Source organism: Homalodisca vitripennis, chromosome 1 (genome assembly GCF_021130785.1).
Source record: "Homalodisca vitripennis isolate AUS2020 chromosome 1, UT_GWSS_2.1, whole genome shotgun sequence".
Classification (NCBI taxonomy): domain Eukaryota; kingdom Metazoa; phylum Arthropoda; class Insecta; order Hemiptera; family Cicadellidae; genus Homalodisca; species Homalodisca vitripennis.
The window spans coordinates 996247-1018026 of record NC_060207.1 but is presented as its reverse complement, the minus strand read 5'-3'; positions in this window follow the sequence as shown (position 1 = coordinate 1018026).

Below are 21780 nucleotides of genomic sequence, written 5' to 3'. Positions count from 1 at the left end.
GACATATTAATGTTATATTTATACTTACACGTCTTCACACTTACACTAATAATTTTTAGCGGTAGCTTGACAGCATTTTTTATAAAACTTAAAATATTATGTTTACTGTTTATCGTTTTTTACAATATTACTGTTTGTGAAAAACATAATTGTTTGTGAAAAAAAATATATATATATTATGTATTCTATTAAAGGGAGATTTTGAATATATAATTATAATTTTTTAATATATAATCAGAAAATATTAATAAACTGTTAACGACAATATGCCACTAAAGTACGTTTCAGTACATGTAAAGCTATAAATAAAATTATACATTTATAAAAAAGGATATCAATAGAATCCAATTTAGTTGATATTTGAATCTCCGTGTTTTGTAGACACCTACAAATCACAAGATTCCTTTGTTCGCAATTGAGAATTGGACTTTAAAATAAACGTTGATATTTGTCGATATAACATTATTACAATGATATATCATGGTAAAATATCTGTTTGATTAACATCTTAATATTTATTAACCACTGAAAGCATTGAACATTTTTTAACGTGGTGTAATCGTACATTATATGTTACGTATTACAAAGTCATAATATTAACGAAATTAAGAATGCTGTAACCGCAAGATACAGGACAAGATGACAGCCATTCGGATCTGCTGAATGTGTCCATGTATTATTGAACAACCTGCATTTGGGTGCTGTATAATATATTTAATCTTGTATTTTTCTCTACTAACTTGCATTCAGTACTTCTTGGGTGCTGTAAAACACAATTCAAATTGTACTATTATCTGCTGACTTGCATTCCGTACTTCTTGAGTACTGTAAAATACAATTCAAATTGTACTGTTGTCTGATTTGACTTGCATTCAGTATTTTTTCATTGCTGTAAAATACAATACAAATTGTACTGTTGTGTGCTTGATTTGCATTCAGTACTTTAGTAAATGCTGTAACTGCAATTTATAGGATGAGAAGGCAGTCATTCGGATCTATAATGTGTCCATGTTTTATTCAATAACGTGCACTTGTGTGTTGTATAATACACTCTTCGCATGGTATTTTTGTCTGCTGACTTGCATTTCGCTCTTCAGTGAATGTTATAACGGCAAGCTATAGGTAAGATGTCAGGCATTCGCATCTATAATGTGTCCAAGTTATAGGGTAATAATGAATTAGTCAATAACGTGCTTCTTGTTGTTGTAGAATTCTCTTTACATTTTGTTCAAGTCTACGGGCTTGCATTAATATACTTTAGTGGAATACTAAAATATAAACATAGCATTGTGTGTGTGTGTGTGTGTGTGTGTGTGTGTGTGTGTGTGTGTGTGTGTGTGTGTGTGTGTGTTGCCCAATCATGTAAAAACGCCAAAACTATATGTAATGGAATATTACATGGACATTCTTTGAGGCCCTGATCTTTGCTTATTATTGTTTTGAAAATAATAATTTGTTCTCTAATGTTTCATTAGGGCAAAAAAATTATTAATTGAAAGAGTCTGTTAAATGTAATCAACTATACCTGTATAATTAGGAATTGTTTTAAGACAGATCAATCATGTGGTTAGTTAATTTAACCTTTATAATCTATTTGTTAAGATCAATAGTCTTTAAATCATACTGTAAGCTTGATAGTATCAATTCTTATTTCAGTCTGTCTTGCACCTATTGTACAGCACAACTATCCAGATAAGAAATATAACGTAATAATAATGTACTATTTACTGTACATTTCAGGAAATATTAAGTGTGCAGTGCTTGGCCTGTACTATTATTCAAATATAAAGCAATGTTACTGTTTAACTTTTACCATAAATTTAAAGAATGATATAAAACCCATTTTGTTAAATTTTTTAAAAGTGTAAGCTTCTCATACCTACGCATGCATATGTTTGTTTTGTTTTTTGTTTTTTTTTAGAAAAGAAGGCATAATAAACCATACCACAAAAATACCAAGGCCGGAGTAAATTGCAATGTTTATAAAAATACCCTTTTTGACATATTTTGTTGATCCAGGCAACAAGGCAAAATCCAAATTGTCATCGGAGATATAACTTACTCGAACTAGAACTACTCATACGCGTGCAAGGCCTAAGATATGTATGTTTAGCTTTGGTATAGCCTATGCTTAACCTTATGCCTTTAAGATTTTCGACAACTGAAGAAGAGGATGGTTATAAATCATTATGAAGGAAAAAGGATTTTTCCGGACATTTGTTCAGTGATACTTTTTTATCGTCGACAAAAACAAACTTCAAAGAAGTATCAATCATTGATATGTAGTGCTGTAACTTTTTAACTTTAATTATGGCTAATCTCTGAAAACATTCATGAAGATTAATAATTAATTACCAGGCGTATGAAAACGTAAACAAATCAATGTGGGTATTTCAAAGTAATAAGTTATGGAAATACAGTGATTTTTGAATCGAAGTCTTACTGGTCTGTAAAACATAGATGAGGGAGTACAAATAAGCTGTAAGTAAAAGGTAGAAAACTAGTAGATTATCTCTGAATTTCTAACATGTTTAAATTACTAAGACGGAATAACATAAGAAGAACAGTTTTATACGGCCTTCATTGTAGGGGGGGGGGAGTTAACAAGACTTCTATTGTAAAAGTCATAAATATAATAATTTTCTTAACTTACATATAGAAAGTGTTCCATATAATGTTTGTTGTCAAGCCAACTAATACAAATGTCATATTTATATAAAAATATTATAGATTAAGGAAACTATTGTAAAAACTACATCGAAACCTCGTTGTAATAAAAGTGCGATAATATTGTAATATAATTAAATTATATTGATTTAATGGACATATTATGGGCTATATGTAATGTTAGTAGGCCTACACTAAATAATTGCAAAAAATGCAAACTGTGTGAGGACATGAAATAACACGATTTTTAATGTATATTTCTACATCAAATTAAGTTCAATGAAATTTAAAATAAATTACAGATTTTCGGGAGTAAAACGAAAAACATTTTCAAATCGTTGGAATACTTATAAGAGGTAAATCATGGCGGTCATAAACCTATGAACGTGGCACTTTGTAAACGATTGGGTTGTCATACAATATAGCAGTGAATATTGTAAGTTTTGAGAGACTTTGGTGTTAGAGGTAAATTATAGAGAAAATACAAGGTTGCATCGTATCGTTGTGCACAATGGTCTTGTCTGAGTGCGAAGTTCTTAACAAGGTTAGTCGTAAAGTGTCAGTCGTAAGGTTAGTCGCTTAGATAAATCAAGAATACAGTTCTCTGAATCAGGCGTCTTTATTAGATCAGTAGTGGGTTGATAAGTGATTTGTTTGTGTTGAATCCCACTTGTAAAATTGTTAAAATTGTAAACTTGTGGACCATTTTTATTGGTCAATATTGTGGATGAAAGCAGTACCCTATCTTTCCTCTCCTGATATGTACTTACTCCTGATTATTGTTACACACTTTTACATCCCAAAGAAAGCTGGTGATTTGTTTTGTAACTAACTATATAAGCTTATTACCGAGTTTATTTTTACTGCATAGTTATCATCAGTTTTTAAACTTTGGAATTAATATACAAATTTAAAAGAAGTAAAATATTAATTAACGTATGTAAATTATATAAGTTATTATTTTTTAATCTGTTAACATGCAAACAAAAATGTAACGTTTATTACTAAACTTTTATTTCTATTAAAGGCCATTGACCCGATAAACGACGCGACGCGCTCAGGCAACTGTTATACCAGACGATAATTGACTAACAATTCTTCCACACTACACCATCGAATACTAGGAATACCAATCTTTATTTAATAAAGTTGCTCATATCACGAATCTACTATCCATCCCGATTTGAATTTTTACAAAAAAAGGTGCCATCCGGGAATGTCAGTATTTTAAGTAATGATCAATGTATGAAGCAATGAACAGCCTTTTCATGTTGAGCGTATCTCAGTTTCAAAATATTTTACAAAAAACTCCTTATAGTACTAGCGCTATCTTATCCTAACTGTAATCTTGATTTCATAATTGCACAATCAGTCAACTTTCATTAGGTTTGTACACTTATGTTTCAAACTATTATACAGAAAACTCCTTATAGTACTAGCGCTATCTTATCCTAACTGTAATCTTGATTTCATAATTGCACAATCAGTCAACTTTCATTAGGTTTGTACATTTATGTTTCAAACTATTATACAGAAAACTCCTTATAGTACTAGCGCTATCTTATCCTAACTGCAATCTTGATTTCATAACTGTACAATAAGTCAACTTTTATTAGGTTTGTACATTTATGTTTCAAATTAGATTGGCAGTCCATTAATTATTCAGAGAGCTCATGATGTACTTTTTGTATGAAGAAAGAAAAACCCCTTTGACCATTTTCCAAGTGACCTTGTGAAGTGGAGGTTTCTGTAATGGTGTCTGTTTCTCGCAGTTTCTCGCTAAGATAATAAAGCATCTTGTTATAAACACCTCATACATAGTCAAATATGTCTACATACTGCAGACGGATTTTAAATTGGTTCTTCTTAGGCTTTGTAAAATATCTATTGGTGTTGAAGAATTACTCCAGAAAGTAGTATAGCGTATTAATAGCTAATAGTAATAATACTACTGATAATAGTATATATTATACAGGTAATGTCTTTACTTTATTGCTATAAACTCCTGACATATTTTCTTTACCGAACTGCGATAACTTATCCCCGTTCTTTTGTAGAAGTAAAGATATAAACTCGAGTTTGATGAGGCGGAAGTAAGAAAGTTACGAGGAAGGGCAGCTGGCTTGACTCCAAATCTGAGGTACTTGATGTGATGTCATTTTAACACGACCCTCCTTCATCCCTCTCATCGTTTGTCAAAATCGCAAAAAGTTCACTTGTAAATCAAGGATAATATGGTTATAACAATAATTTAGTAACATCAAATTTAAAGGAAAAACTTGTTTTATTTAATTTTGTACTGCTTTGATAGTTACAAGAAAACATCACAACACGTCAGTATCATGCATCACGCGTATTGTGTTACAGGAAGTAATCGAATAGAAATAACAATATACGGAATGAATAGAATACTTTACTTTAAAATAAAAATTTAAAGTTTTCTCTCAATCATATATCTTACTAGAAGAATATATAGAAGATTTTAAGCGTGTACTGCTATTTTATATATACATTTGGTTTCAATTCAAAGAAGTTGCACCCCATATTAGTATAACCCACTTAAAATACAACCGGCTATAAGCCCATAGGCTTCCAAAGTTCTAACGGTATTCATATGAGAGTATTTTTCTTTAGTTTATAGTAATTTATTACTAAACAACATTGAATAAACTTATTGGTTAGAACAGTTGAAGTATTGCTTCCTAGTACTTGAGAGTGTTCTTGTTACATTATTGTCAAGTAATATTGCTATCCAATTGTTGATTATTTTAAGGGTTAGTGTTCACTTAAACACTTTTTGATTATTATTATTATTTGACGTAGTAATAAACTTTTTAGTGAAATGATAAACTAAAAGAATTTAATTAATTTGTTTTCAAATTGTCCCATTTCTTTATTGTTACAGTTTAAATATGTTGTAACTAAACGATTTTGTATCCTGAGACGGTACATTCCTGTCAAACTATCTTAATTATTGAAATAACTTTAGAAGGCTTAAACCAATCTTCAATCAATTCAAAAATATCTTTTTCCAAAAACACAAACTAATAGACAAATGTCATTAACAAAATTTTTTTCACTCTTACATAAATCATTATAAGGTAATGGTTGAAAGAGTATTTTAAGGATACCCTGTATCTTTGCGTCACTAGAAACTATCTAGAACTTTAATCTATATCTGACAAAGATATCAATCAGAGCAGAAAAATTGGTTGGTTTGCGTTACAGACAGAGTTTTCCATGGTTAGGAAATACTACCACATTTACAGATAGAATAATACTGTTATTCTTGTATGGAAAATCCCGACTGGAGACAAAGTTGTACAACAAAACAGCTTTAGAAGTAGCTTCAATCTGGTTTTTATAAAGATATGACATTTCTTCTTTACTTTACATGGCAAATCATAAGGTAGTGGTTAACAGAGTAGTTTACGGACACCCTGTATAAATGACTTCACTTGAAAATATCTACAAATTTAATATATTGTGTTCATATGAACTAGAGTAGAACATTCGAGCTGGCCTGTGAAACAGAGAATGGTGCTTCATAGTTAAAAACACTAATACTTTTACAGATATAAAAGCTAATATTGTTCTGTGTGGCACGATACCGGTTGGAGACCACACTCCAGTTCTAGTATAGCTATAGCCTCAATGTGACTACCTGTTCTAAGGCACATTACCGAAGACTTTAGCAGATGAACTCAGTGCAGATGAAAATATGTCTAATAGATTTGATTGGGCTTAAAATTTAAAACGTATTATAAAAAATTGTACTTATATATTCCGTGCCTTAATTTATAGCACTTTGAGCTATATCATGTGTAACTATTACAGGCAAAGATAAGGCTTACAACGCAAGATACTTTAAGCCTAAGAGTTCATGAAAAATTCTAAATATATTATCACAAACTGTTCAAAATATTAGATTCACAATATATAATGAAATATAAAATTACATTTCCGGCGTAGACTGAAGAACAGTAGTTTTCGTGTACATTTATTATACTTATATAGAGCTTTATTAACAAACGCTAGTTAGAAAATGTTATAACCATTCCATATACACAACTCAAAGCCGTTTGTTTACTCGACAGCTTAACCACCTTAGCAGGAACAAGGCTCACACACAAATACAAATAATTATCTGCTTTTCTTCCTTGAACTTCTGACCAGCTGGTTTTATCTGAATTTAAACTCCAAAGATACAACCACTATTTTTCAGATCTTCTATGAAATGTTTATAACAGTGTACTTAATAGGTTAATACTTAATCTAACCAATACAAATAATTAGTAATTTAATTACTGTACAGTATGAGAAAATAACATACTGCTATATTTGGAACTAGGATAATTGGAAATTATTGAACTAACACAATTTCCAATAGAAGTGTTTACTAATTAGCAGGGCCCGATTAAGGTTTTTGGCGCCCGTAGGCTATCTTGTACTTCGCGCCCCCCCCAACGGTTTCCGGCCGGCTTCCCTCTGTCAATTTTCAATAATAAAAAGTGTTCTGCTGTATAGCGGCCATATTATATTTTTGTAATAAAATTTCAACTTACTTAAATTTAAAGACCATTACAGAGAGAGACCATTTAGAGTATTAAACTTTAGGAAAAGAACAACATTCAGCAACTAACTATAAACTTTAATTATTGTTCAAAGGTCTAATGATACATGTATGTATAAACAGCTATGTAATATGTTCAAATTCAACGGTTAAAAGAACTATGCTGTTTGCTGTCATTTCCTAAAAACAAACAAACAAACGAACAAAAACAGCAAAATTATAGAAAGTGCAAACTTGCAAAGGGAAAGGATGCTTACTGCTGAGCATTTATTTGTATCTTTAAAATGGAATATGGTCTATTGTTGTAGACTTGTAGGTAACATTCTTTAAAGAGAATCAAGGGTTCTTATTTACCACTGGTTTTGTAGGACATACAAAAATGTGTCCTAGCTACAGCCAAACCTTACATGAGTTTTTAATTCTTATACATTTTTTGTAGATTACTATCATTAAATAGTCACAAAATTCAAAGTTCAGCACTTTGTAATGTTACTTTCAAAAAATCTGTAGGCTTATTTTTTTCAAAATAAATTAAAATGCATACTGTAATTTTAAGGCTGTTAAAATTATGTGAATTTTATCTCTTACTTCAGTATAAATGCTGCCATAATAATGGAGATTTTATTGTTGTCCATTTTAATAAGAAAGCTTAGTAGCTACGTATAGCCTGTTTAATTAGCGTTTTAACTGTAAATCACTGAAAAGGATTTATAATAAATCAATGAACATGGTCAAATTGGTCATCAACTTTCTCTGGTTTATTCAAGTACATTATGTTACATAGAAATGACATTAGACTTTGGTATACAACTTGGTGACTTGAACATTTAATCACAATAACAAACAATGAGCTAGAACTATAAAATTATTAGGCCTACTGTTAACAAAAGAACTTTTTATTTTCTCATGACGATATATTCCCTGATTAAACAAAGTCTTTCTTCCGTGCTTTTGATGAGGCAAACGCATCGATCAAGTCATCAAACGGAACGAGCTGTACATAGTCACTTTCTATAAATAAGAGAGCGAGTGCCTGGAGTTTTTCTTGCCGTAGAGTCGACCTCAAATAATTCTCGAGTAAGAGCAGAAAAGGATCTTTCTCCGCTGCAATTAGACACCGCCATGCTCAAGAAGATCCGCAATGCCACTTCCACGTTCGGAAAAAGAGATTCAAGTTTTAGGGTTTTTACATGTTTCAATAGCCTGTAGGCTTTAGTCCCGGTCGGTTTGACTTTCTTCTTTTCCTCCATTCTGTCTGACAGTACATTTTCCTCTTCATAGAATGTATTATCATCTTTTAAAAATTTTTGAAGATACAAACACTCATCTGGAAATGAATCATCTAGGTCTGTTGAATATGCATTCATTAGCTTTGTTGCCTTTTCCTTCAAGATTTAACTCTCAATTTTATTCAAATTCCATAAAAAGTTGAAGGAGTCTCGTAGTGTGACATAAATTGATTTTCTCCTTGTTAGTTGCCCTAGGAGTGTATCAATTGCTTTGTAGTAACAATTTATCAGGAATGATTTCCGCCCATCAAACTCAGTGTGCCCCTCTTTGCTTTCTCCAAAAGGGATTTTTGGTTTCTTTTTCCTTGTATTGTCTTGTTTGTACTCTTGAGAATTGCACATAAGCTTTGCCTCACTTTCAAAGTTAGAAAATTGTTCCTCATTTCTTAATGAACTTAGAAAAGACTCTAGGAGCTCGTAGGAAAGTGCTGTCTGATCTAAGTCTCCATCTTCAGATTGAAGTCGTACACTGATGTCATGAAACTTCATGAGTACTTTATTCCAAAAACAAATCATCATGGTCATTTCCAAAGACTGGAGCTTCTCTATCAGTTGTTTGGCTTCAAGTCGTACGTCTTTTTTATTTTCTTCGTTTGAAGTGATGTCTTGTAACGCTGCGATTATTTGTTTATATGACTTGTGCGTGGCTTTACTGGCATCTGCTCTTGCACTCCAGCGAGTTTTCGAAAGGGTCTTGACTGTCAAACATTCTTTGTCATATTGCGACAAGAGAATTTCCCATCTGTGTGTAGATGAATGGAAAAAGTTGTACATTTGCTGTGCCAGGGCAAAATATTCAACAGAACTACTACTACTTTCTGCAGCGGTCGAACCTACTAGCTGTAACGAATGAGCTGCGCAAGGAACGTAGTGAGCAAGAGGATTTTGCTCTTTGATTCGATTTTGAAGCCCCTTGTAACACCCAGACATGTTACTTGCATTGTCGACACTCTGACCTCTACAGTCACTGATATTTAAGTTCAAACTTTCAAGAGTATTTATCACAGCCTTCTCCATATCTTCCCCTTTATGGCCACAATTTGGGATGAACGTTATGAACCGCTCATTAGGTGACCCGTCAGGTGCTACAAAACGAATGACAAAAGTCAATTGATCCACATTGGAAACATCTGGAGTAGAGTCGAAAATAATCGAAAAATACTTAGAATTCTTGATATCTGACGCGATTTTGGATTTAACATTGTCAGCTAACAGAGTAATAAACTCGTAACGATCGTGGAAGATAAGTATGAGGGCACTCCTTTACCTTTATTTCCGAAACGAGCAACATGGTCAGCCATGAAAGGATCAAACTTGCACAAAAGCTCGATACAGCCAAGGAAATTACCATTACTGGTTGACCCCAAAATTTCATTTTCACCATAAAACGGAAGCCCTCGAGAAGTTAAATACTTAACTACTTCAACAACTCTTGACAATACATCTCTCCAATACTTCACTTCTACTTGATGCTGCTCAAGTAGTTTTGCATCAATTCTCTGAGGTGCATTCATCCGGGTCAAATATTTGTTCACACATTCTCTGTGCTCTAGACTATTATCATGTTCTTGAATTTTGTGTGAATTTTTCCAATCATTAAAGCCGCATGTAGCTAAGGCAGTCGTCCCCCCATAGAGCTTACAAGGAGCACAGTATACATAGCCAGTTGATTTGGAATAAACTAAATGAGTTCTTTTTACAATCTCTCCATTTACAAGTTTTTTGAAAAAAACAAGCTTTGTTCAAATAACGGTTTTGGTCAGAATACTGCCGCTTTGATTGGGAAAAATCCCCACTGTCATTTTGATTGATGCTGTGCACTGCAAAGTATTCACGCAATGCCTCATTTACCAGCCATAAAGCGGGATCATCAAGATTTTTTGAATCGGTTACCTCTTTATTTGCTGGTACACAATCTTCCAACTGATGTCCCAAATCTGCTATTTGCTCGGTTGATGGTGGTGAAGGGACGTGTACAGGTGCAATTTCCGTTGTGGTGTCTGAGACATCGGTAGCAGTGGCACTGGCAGGCTGCTGAATCACTTCCACTTCCACTATAACACCGCTGTCCTCACTCACAACGTTTCGTTCAGTTCCCGTGACGACCGGCAATGTCTCAGCAGAACAACTGGGAGTTTCGGGTTTATTGAAAAAATCGTCTAGTCTATGAATTTTATTTAGAAGAGCACTTTCCCGTTCGTTACGCTCCTGGGCCCGTTTACGGTATTCGGAACCACTTGGTTTTTTACTCATAATGTAGCCTACATATGTAAAACAAGCAAACCACTGCTTCTTCTAATATTTCAGTATCAAACACTCTACTCGACTTACGAATAAATGTCAGTGTTTATAATAACGAGCAATGACACCAATTAATCACAACGAAAGTCCAAATAATTCATAGGCCATAGGCCTAAAACAAACAGTGCAGACGAGGAGACGACTGACTGCAGCTGCAGCTACACTCTGTCTCTATCTGTCAGAGAGCGTCAGTGTTGCAAACGGCGAAGGGCGGCGGCCGGCGGCGCCCCTCGCGCGAAGCAAAATTTCCCTTTTAGTTTCCCTACCGTTACGATAATTACTATGCGTTGTCACTAATCGCTATTAATTAATTTCTTTTTCTACTTAATAGTTATTTTTAAGTAAATGGAGTAAATCTAAGGTCTAGGTGGATGTGTAAATAATGTACAAAAATGTATAGTGAAGTTTTAGACCATACCATTTTATTTACTACATATAAAAAGCACTTCATCTTGAACTCCGAAGCGCCCCCCTAAAATCGTCACCGGTCTCGCGCCCTAGGCTGCAGCCTACTTAGCCTACTGGTTAATCTGGCCCTGCTAATTAGTATTACTTTACATTCCATATATATATATATATATATATATATATATATATATATATATATATATATATATAAAGCTATAAGGAATTGGAATAAGAAAATATTTTTCTTTGTTTGAAATTATCTTATACGAAATTATTCTATTTCCTGGAAGAAATATAACTTTGTTTTGTCTATGTTCAAAAAGAATTAAACTTAATTATACATTTCATAACGGTTTAACATTTGCTCTACTTGCACAAACACCTCTTCAACATTATAATGTATATTTCATATTTTCATATCATTACATCATAATTTACTATTTTAGGTATTATATGATAATATTATACATAGAGTAAGGTATGACATATTTCCTTTAAATTATATTAAACTAATAGTTATTTCTACATTTGGATCTTCTTATTACAGATAATTTCTCTAATAAAAAAAATTGTAACTTTAATATTACATACTTCTGTAACAAAACAATAACACACACATGCCTAAAACATGATGCACTTACATATAAAAAAGGAATATGAAAGAGGAGACTAGAGAAAACCTAACGGAATGAGACAGGCTTGAAGCGGTCTGTCAGTTAGATTACGTGCTTCCACGTACAGTGGGCTCCTAAACGTTCAGGGAATTTATATGAAATGTTGTTTGTGGAATACATAACTACATCCAATAAATAACTATTATGAGGAAAAACGCATAAGAATGAATAAAACTGTTTTCGAAACGTTTGTATATATTGACAATATAACTATGCCCAGGAGACGTACATCCGAATGTATATTGGTGTCGGTGTAATTTTAAATGATAAGAGAAACAACATTTTCTATTAGTAACTATCACTTAACCCAAATAATAAAATATAAATAATTACGATGACATTTACTTAATAATTAGGTAACACGGCCAGACTTACGTAAATACCTTATTATCATTGTAGCTGCACTATATATAAAAATAACTAAATTTTATATTTGTCCGACCTGTAGAAAAGCCTATCATTTGTGGGGCTGAAAAAACCTGTCTATCAGAACAAAATCTCAAAAACGAGCTGAATGTAGGTTTTTAAAATTTAGACGATGGCTTTTTTAGATATTAGTAACACTAATTTCGATGATAATGGATGCACGCGCTCCATGGGGTTTGACTGAGTGTTAGAAAATATGTTACATTGGTCTTATTTTTAACCACGATGGCAACTAAACGTAACACAATAGATATGTTTGTAAGAAAACTGACTATAAGCATATTTTGACGTGTGATATTTTTATTTATTGAGTAAAACATTAGAGAAGAAAGCTAATTTTCAAAGTCAGTGGCAAGATTCAATTTCAAAACACTCTTACATTGAATTGCCTTCCTTTGCTTACAGAAACTTGTATTATTCAAGACTGCTATCAAACTTATTGGGACTGTATCATGGAGTAAGATATTTTGAGAAGAATTTGTTTAATTTGAATTTTGCGTGAAACTTTGTTTCTGCGTTAATGCATATCCTTTCACGGAATTAAGCTATGTAACATTTCTTTTCTTTTTTATATACCGGTCCATCTCAAGAATGGAATCAGCTATAAGTTTGAAAGTTTGCAAGCCCTCAGCGAAACCTGTTACGTGAAATATAGTAAAATGTACTCCTACCTTCTTATGAACAAAATCAATGTGTTTATATGTATTTAGAAATCTTGTAAAGCTTGTTGTGATTTTGTAAAGCTTTGTAACCAATTAATCAATATCATGTCTCTTTAGGAGCTGCATTGGCAATACATTTACGAAACCCTATCAAAAAGCATTAATGACTTAGTTTTGTACTTCTAAACATACGCACACATGAATTAAGCATAGTTTATGAATAGGCAAAAGGTTTATTTTCATTGAAACCCATACTTTCCTACACAGAATCTATTAGGTATATTATAAAATCCGTTATATCAAGTATCCCGTTATAGAATATCGTGCATTAAAATTCTTATATTAATCTTATACGGTTCTCATACCAATAAAACAATTTAAGTTTACAAGTTTATTTATATTGCAAAATATAAAAAAATAATTAATGTATCAGGAGTTATATAAATCTTTGTGCAAGAAAATGGCATATTATTTTCAGCCTCCTGCATCCTTCGTATCTCTGACATATCGAGGGCCTGAGTTGCGTACCCTTTATGTTGTAGTTTCTCTTGTCTATAGCTTAATTCTTACTGTGACGTTGCTAATTCTAATGTGAGTTCATGTTTAGTTACTAAACAGATACCTTAATATACCTAATTACTTTTAACGTGTCTAACAAATTAAATTAAACCACTTAAATTTATTTTCATTTAAAATAATCCTATAACCAAACTGACCAAGGAATGACTCTTTCAAATAACAAAGTCTACCATAGATAATGATAAGGACAAGGGAGTCTTCAATCGTCCCATGATAATTTCTTTCAATTACATCAACTACATTGTAGATGAAAAAGTGGTTCAAAAATTATTTTTCAAATTAGTTCATATTTTTGTTGTAAATGAGTGCATATGCCATGTATTCTACCCTGAGACTGAACCTGATTCGAAAAATGTTGGAGTCACCCAAAGACAAGGCAGACTATAGTAGCCGAGACACCGTCACTGGATACTACCAGGAACAACACCCTCTCCATCTCACCGGTAGACACTTTCCTCAGCCTCTGCCAACACTAGATATGTAAGAAGGGAAGACCCCAGGAGAGATGTTACCAGGGAAAAAACCCACTCCATCTCACCGGTAGACACTTTCCTCAGCCTCTGCCAACACTAGATATGTGAGAAGGGAAGACCCCAGGAGAGATGTTACCAGAGACAACACCCTCTCCATCTCACCGGTAGACACTTTCCTCAGCCTCTGCCAACACTAGAATTGTGAGAAGGGAAGACCCCAGGAGAGATGCTACCAGGGACAACACCCTCTCCATCTCACCGGTAGACACTTTCCTCAGCCTCTGCCAACACTAGATATGTGAGAAGGGAAGACCCCAGGAGAGATGTTACCAGGGACAACACCCTCTCCATTTCACCTGTAACCCTTTCCTCAGCCTCTGCCAACACTAGATATGTGAGAAGGGAAGGCCCCAGGAGAGATGCTACATCTGTTCCCATTCCTTGATCTGAGAAAATAAGAGGAAAGATATTAACGTTCCAGTGTTAAGACTGTGGTGTCTTAGACAATATGCGTATATCCGTGCTTTACATAATATTATACGTAAAAAATGTTATTGATGTAATTTTTTTTTCAATCACAGGCTAATGTTTCGTTCTTTTAATAATAAAATATGTGTTAGACACACTTTCAAGGGGAATATATAATATTTTACTGTTTCTGTTGTGTTTAGATTCAACATCCTTACTCTTATGAATAAATCATGTAATGACCTTCGAGAATGTCAACCTTTCCAAAAGGAGTTTATCCCATTACTATGAGTAATGAAATAAATTTACATGAGCTAGTGGTCATGAAAAACCGGTACTTGTCATCTGATATGGCTTGCTTAAGGTGGAAAGGTTGTAAGTTGTATGAAACAATATTTTCAGCAGAAGAAGATAAATGACAGATCACAAGGTGCCCTTTGTGTTTTCGGAACACACAAAACTTTTGGTACTGGTAGGCATTATATATAAGCTACCCGCACTAATCAAATCTAAAAATTAGATTTAACTAATGCTTTTTATAAACATTGAAATATACTTTTCCAAGCTAAACAGAAATTTTTAAAGGTGTGTTAAACAATGTTACATATCCTAAGTATTCCAGAATATAAGAAAGTTATCTAAATATGAAACGATTGTATACATCTTCATATAATTTTTTTTTATTACTCGTTAGATTCAAGTAGTAAGTGTTGTGGGGACGTCTCGCATTGATTAATCAAATCAGGACGTGGCTTATACTTTTCTTCTATCGAGGAATTAGGCACGGTGCGTTTCTATAAAGTCATTAGTACTCGTATACGATATGTTTGAGTGTCATAGAACAATGCTTATTCTTATTTTAATAATTGTAACTAATGATATAGGATCTTGACAATGAATAGGATTGTTCTTTAGAATAAATGTAGATAAATATTGTAACAACAGATATGAAACTTTCAAAACGTACATAAGTAAACACCTATTTAGGTTTAAAAACTAATCTTCATTTAAACAAGACGAAATTATAAAATAATCTAATCTAAACAATACAAAAAGGGAAAATACAAGGGCATTTTATGGCATTCCTTATAAACAATAATAATAATAATCAAAACTCATAATCAAATTTAACTAACAATTTATGGCACACCTCGTGTTAGGTATGAGGCTTCGCTTATTATACTTGAACAATTTCTGGTCAATAGCTTAGTCCTTTTCAATAAAATACGAACTATAAAGTTAATTTATCTTGTAATACATCCCTTTGGAAAACACAAAGTATATTTTGAAGGTAGTTACGCGATAAAGTACATATAAATGCATTTAAGTCAGCTTTATCAAGCTATAAGATGACAGGGCTAATACCCGGTCTAGCCCAGGTCCAGTGACACCACGCCCTTCTGTTTATATGTCCGGCCTACTGTCACACTGGACACTCCAACACATAAAAGCGGCGATGTTTTATTAGTGCGAAGTAAATATCAAGTCAAGCACACATATTGATAACCAAACGTTAAGTGAGATAAAGACGACTTCTTTCTAAAGATCTTAGGCCTACTATCTAATTAAAGAATATGTATTTAATCTTTGAACAAAGGTAATTAAATTACTGTTTTAATGTTTAAAATCCAAATTTAAAAACATTTATATCATGAAATTCAAAAACATCTTGTCATTATATAATTCAACCGTAAATTAACCAGCATATAGTAAATGTTTTTTTTAATCAATTGTTCTTTTAAAACATTATAAAGTTTCAAATTAGTCAAATGTTAATTAATTTAAGAACCATTTAAATTAGTTTGCGATTATTATTGAAAAGATATAATGAGTGTATAAGCAAAATTTCCTAATAGAACCGTCTCCGTAATCACAGAGGTTATACAAATAATAAATAAGAATGTTTATTAAAACAATTTTATTACAACATGTTGGCAGATATAAAGTATGCAGTCCTTGGTCATTGGTGTAGTTCAGATATCAAATACAATGTTACTATAATAAGTTTTACACATTTAAAGACCGTTATAAAACAAATTTTAGTTATGTTTGACCTTTTATAAAACCTCACCATCAAGACCACAAATGCCTTAGAACTTATATTGTGTATATTATATGCTCTAAGAACGAATATTACTACAATGACAATAGATATATAATATTGTAACAAAATAGACTTCTCAGACCTTTTGTACGTGTACCAAACACTAATTCAGATACCTTATCATGAAAACTATTAAAAAACTCATTGGCATCATTAATAATTATAGGTCGTTGAAATTAATATTAATTAATGTTATGTTAAATTAATTAACTTTTGCTTTACAAACTCAAAATCAAAGTGCACTTTAGTAGTTTTAGCTCCTACTTTAATTCCTGTATGAACGATCTCATTAATATTTATTTTGAATCCAAGAAAACAATGGTCAGTCAAATCAGTGTCAAAAACGGCCGACTCAAAGAGTGATAAATTACGGTGTCTTACAAATATGTGGTCCAAACATGTTTTAGTATGCGTAGGCAAGTCAATAAATCGTGTGAAACCTAAACCACTTAGAATTATTATATAATTCAGAGTAATTTTACTATTGTCCAATAAGTCGAGGTTTATATCAACTATCAGTATACAATTACTAGATAAATTAGAAAACAAATTAGTAAACTCTTCAATAAAGCTCTTTTTTCGTACCTTTGTAATATATATAGACAAGTAAGATTAAAACACATTTTATTGTAATTTAGTTTTAAAACTAAAGAATCGGCAGTTACCATACTAAAACTTAAATTTGTTACTTTTAAGGCATTAGATACAAAACAAATTACACATGTCAGGGTGTCCCTCAGCTTTTCTGGCAAAGAACTTGCTATCATGACTCCAGGCAAACGTATATCCGATCCCCCTGCCCTTCTTCACACTTGCCAGAAACTTCTTGTTTTCCGGTGACAATAGTGGTCGCTGATGTACACTCGCTGTGCCGGAAACCGCTGATTTACCTCCCGAGCAACAAGTGACCTCTTCTTCCGGTATGCGTTGAGCAACTCAGCCTTCTTCTCCCTGTCCATGAACTGGATGATCAGCGCCGGGTCCCTGTTGAGTCCATAGAACGGCACCCGGTGCGCGATGGCGACATCGGTGTCCTGCACCTGCACTCCTATAGCCGCACCCACGTCCTTCGCCAGGTCTTTGACGCTCTCATGTCTTGTAGTTGACAGACCGCTGACTTCAACATTGTTCACACAGGTCTACTGTTCAAGGTTACGTATCCTATCCCTCTGGCCAGAACTTCTTTTGTGAGAGAGTCATTTTTTGTTTTAAAAGGTCGTTTTCTTCTTTAATTCAGCAAACTGCAAAGTAATCTGCTCATTAATTTTTTTGGATGCATCGATTTTATCCGACACAAACTGAACAGAGCCTGATAGGTCACTCATCTCAAACTCGAAGAAATTAATCCAGTAAACGTCCTTTTTAAAACCATCCATTACGTGAATATGAAATCCTTAGTAATGTTCTGGAAATAGTCACCTCTACAGTCCTTACACTTGTAGTCCCTCGTCGACCTCGTTCTCTTCGCCTCAAGATCGTCCTTTATGCAATCGGCATGAAACACAACGCCATACACTCTTACACACTTCATATCATTCTTGTAAGATCCTTGCACAGACCTTGCAGATGAGTAGATGTAGTGCAGAATCGAATCTGTGAATGTTGTACTGTGTCGACCCTCCTTATTCCGTATGGTAAGATCCTTGCACAGACCTTGGAGATTAGTAGATTTAGTGCAGATTCCAATCTGTGAATGTTGTACTGTGTCGACCCTCCTTATTCCGTATGGTAAGATCCTTGCACAGACCTTGGAGATTAGTAGATTTAGTGCAGATTACAATCTGTGTATGTTGCACTGTGTCGACCCTCCTTATTCCGTATGGTAAGATCCTTGCACAGACCTTGGAGATGAGTAGATTTAGTGCAGATTACAATCTGTGTATGTTGCACTGTGTCGACCCTCCTTATTCCATATGGTAAGATCCTTGCACAGGCTTTGGAGATTAGTAGATGTGGCGCAGATTCCAAATCTGTGTATGTTGTACTGTGTCGACCCTCCTTATTCCATATGGTAAGATCCTTGCACAGACTTTGGAGATTAGTAGATGTGGTGCAGATTCCAATCTGTGTATGTTGTACTGTGTCGACCCTCCTTATTCCATATGGTAAGATCCTTGCACAGACCTTGGAGATTAGTAGATGTGGTGCAGATTCCAATCTGTGTATGTTGTACTGTGTCGACCCTCCTTATTCCATATGGTAAGATCCTTGCACAGACCTTGGAGATTAGTAGATGTGGTGCAGATTCCAATCTGTGTATGTTGTACTGTGTCGACCCTCCTTATTCCATATGGTAAGATCCTTGCACAGACTTTGGAGATTAGTAGATGTGGTGCAGATTCCAATCTGTGTATGTTGTACTGTGTCGACCCTCCTTATTCCATATGGTAAGATCCTTGCACAGACCTTGGAGATTAGTAGATGTGGTGCAGATTCCAATCTGTGTATGTTGTACTGTGTGTCGACCCTCCTTATTCCATATGGTAAGATCCTTGCACAGACCTTTGGAGATTAGTAGATGTGGTGCAGATTCCAATCTGTGTATGTTGTACTGTGTCGACCCTCCTTATTCCACATGGTAAGATCCTTGCACAGACTTTGGAGATTAGTAGATTTGGTGCAGATTCAAATCTGTGAATGTTATACTGTGTCGTCCCTCTTCATTCCATATGGTAAGACCCTTGCACAGGCCAGTGGCCTATGAGAACGGACAGAATAAGACTTAAAAAGGCTTGGCCGCACATTTCTTTGGCAAAGAGCGATGGAAAGTTTATGTTGAAGGTATGTTGCTTGAAAGTAAACGCTACATGGTGACAGGTAAACAGGCTTCTATCCAAGAAGTGAAGACAGCGCTTCTCCTGGCTTGGATTACTGCTGACTGCTGACACGTAGCGCTATCTACGCTCGCAGCTTTACATTTTGACGGGGTTTCAAACCTTGTTATCGGTATTTTCCTGTCGAGGTGTCACAAACAAGCTTAAGTTCCGTGGTATCTCATACAATATATCGTGTAGAACATAGTTTTATAATGTTTCTTGTTCTTACGGAGGTGTATTTTGACATACAGTTTGGTAACAAAATGTTTTATAATATATACATAGTCTTCACAAAACGGATTAAAAACATATTGCGTCTGATATTACTTGTAATATCCAACAAAACTCTTGTATGTTTAGATCACAAAAAGCGTTGTATAGCCGCTAGTGACCTTTTTGTAATTTTTATGAAATAATAATTTCTCTACAACTAGTAAAGCTACTGATACCTACTTTGCACATAAAGTATTACAAATTATCAGAGAAATCAAAGAAATAATTGTTTCATTATTAACAAAATGTCGTTTGTTGAAAGTTTATAAATTCTAATAACGAAAACTGATTAAAGAAATAATATTTACAAGATCGAACCTACTTTTGTAATTTCATAACGGTACTTTATTAAAGGAAACCCGTCAACGCATTAGCAAGCAAGGCCACGTTAAATGTAAACTTGCACTAGCCAAAAGAAACAAACATTATTGTAAGTTGAGAGGTATCAGCTATTAACATACGTAGATTATTAGAAGATACTGACAATTTCTCCAATTATTATTACAGATCCATCTGTACGTTTCTCAACGAAATCCGTTATTAAGAAAGGGAGCACGAAGACTTTAAGGAGGGTCTAAATCCAAATTTCAGAAGATTTTATTTTTTCTTGTTCTGTATTATTTTCTGAACGGTTTTATACACACCTCAATGCACATCGTTGATTTCTATATTTTTGAATTTTATACTAATATAACTTGATGTATTAGATTTTTGCTCCATATTTTACGTCGGATATACTGTTATGTGCCCCTTTGGCAGTTACGAATAATATCAAAGCCCAGATCCTCAGAAATTTAACAAACAAATCATTGTTTTTACTAAAAAAACTTCTAATTAAAATCTACGCCTATATAATCTATAAAAATATATGATAAATCAAAAGACAATCTAAAAGATATTGATTGGACATACGAGTATTTGTAGTGCAAAAATAATGTGAATTTTTTTTTCGTGAAATGTTGTTAAATACCTACAATACCTGTAAAATTCATATTAACAAAAGTAATAAACTAAGTAAAGCTGTTTCAGTTAGTCCCTAAATAAACCAAAGGCTTTTGAGAGCATTCAATAAAAATAGAAACTTTATAGAATATGTAAGAAAAAACCTTACGATTTACATTTCAAGAACTATTTTACGCATTCTGTAATGGACTAAATCTTAAAATCAATGAAAATAAGTTTCAATCTAAGCAAATTGAAAAATGTCAAAGTGAAAAATCGTCTGGTTTTGACAGCTTAAATGTTTTTTAGTGAACAAAATTATATCAAAAAATTGCTTCTATTGTGTCTTATAATTTTTATTTAAGTTTTTCAAACGTTGTCTTTTCATAAAAATTGAAGCATAGTGCAGTTGTGCTAATTTATAAAAAGCTATTTTAGTTAAAAATCGATAACCTAAGTCCAATCAGCCTTTTGTCAGTGTTTTTCAACATCTTGAAAAACATTTTGGAAATTCGTCTTCTAAATATTTAGATTCAATACATTTTATGATTGAAAAACAATTTTGATTTTGGAAAGTGAAATCTACTAAATATATTTTACTCAAAGTTAAAGCATGATATATTCATTTTAATAACGGATACAACACATCCGGTTTGTTTATAGACTTTTGATTTGACCAGAAAGCTTTTCATATTTAGCGAATCATAAAATTCTTTGATGTAAATTGAAAACAATTGGTGTCAGAGAAACAACTCTTAACAGGTTATAAGTATTTTAATTGGTAATAGCGAGTAAAGATAAATCATGTTTTTTAAGTTTGCCTTTTTTTGTCACAGCAGGAGTACCACAGGGTTTGGTTATTTCTGTGACACTATTGTTTATTAATGACTTACTACAAAAAGGATTTTATGGTATCCCAAGTGCTTTTGCCGACGATATAGCTCTGTTTTATTCTGAAAAATATATTGATCAACTGTGAGCATACTGAAAAATCTGGTGTCATGAGAACAGAATAAAGATTAACACACATAAAACCAAATATATGACTTTGATTGCAGAGGTTTCAAATTTGAGGAAGAGTTTAAACTTCACACCTTGAGTTGCCATGAAGGAAAATATAGATGT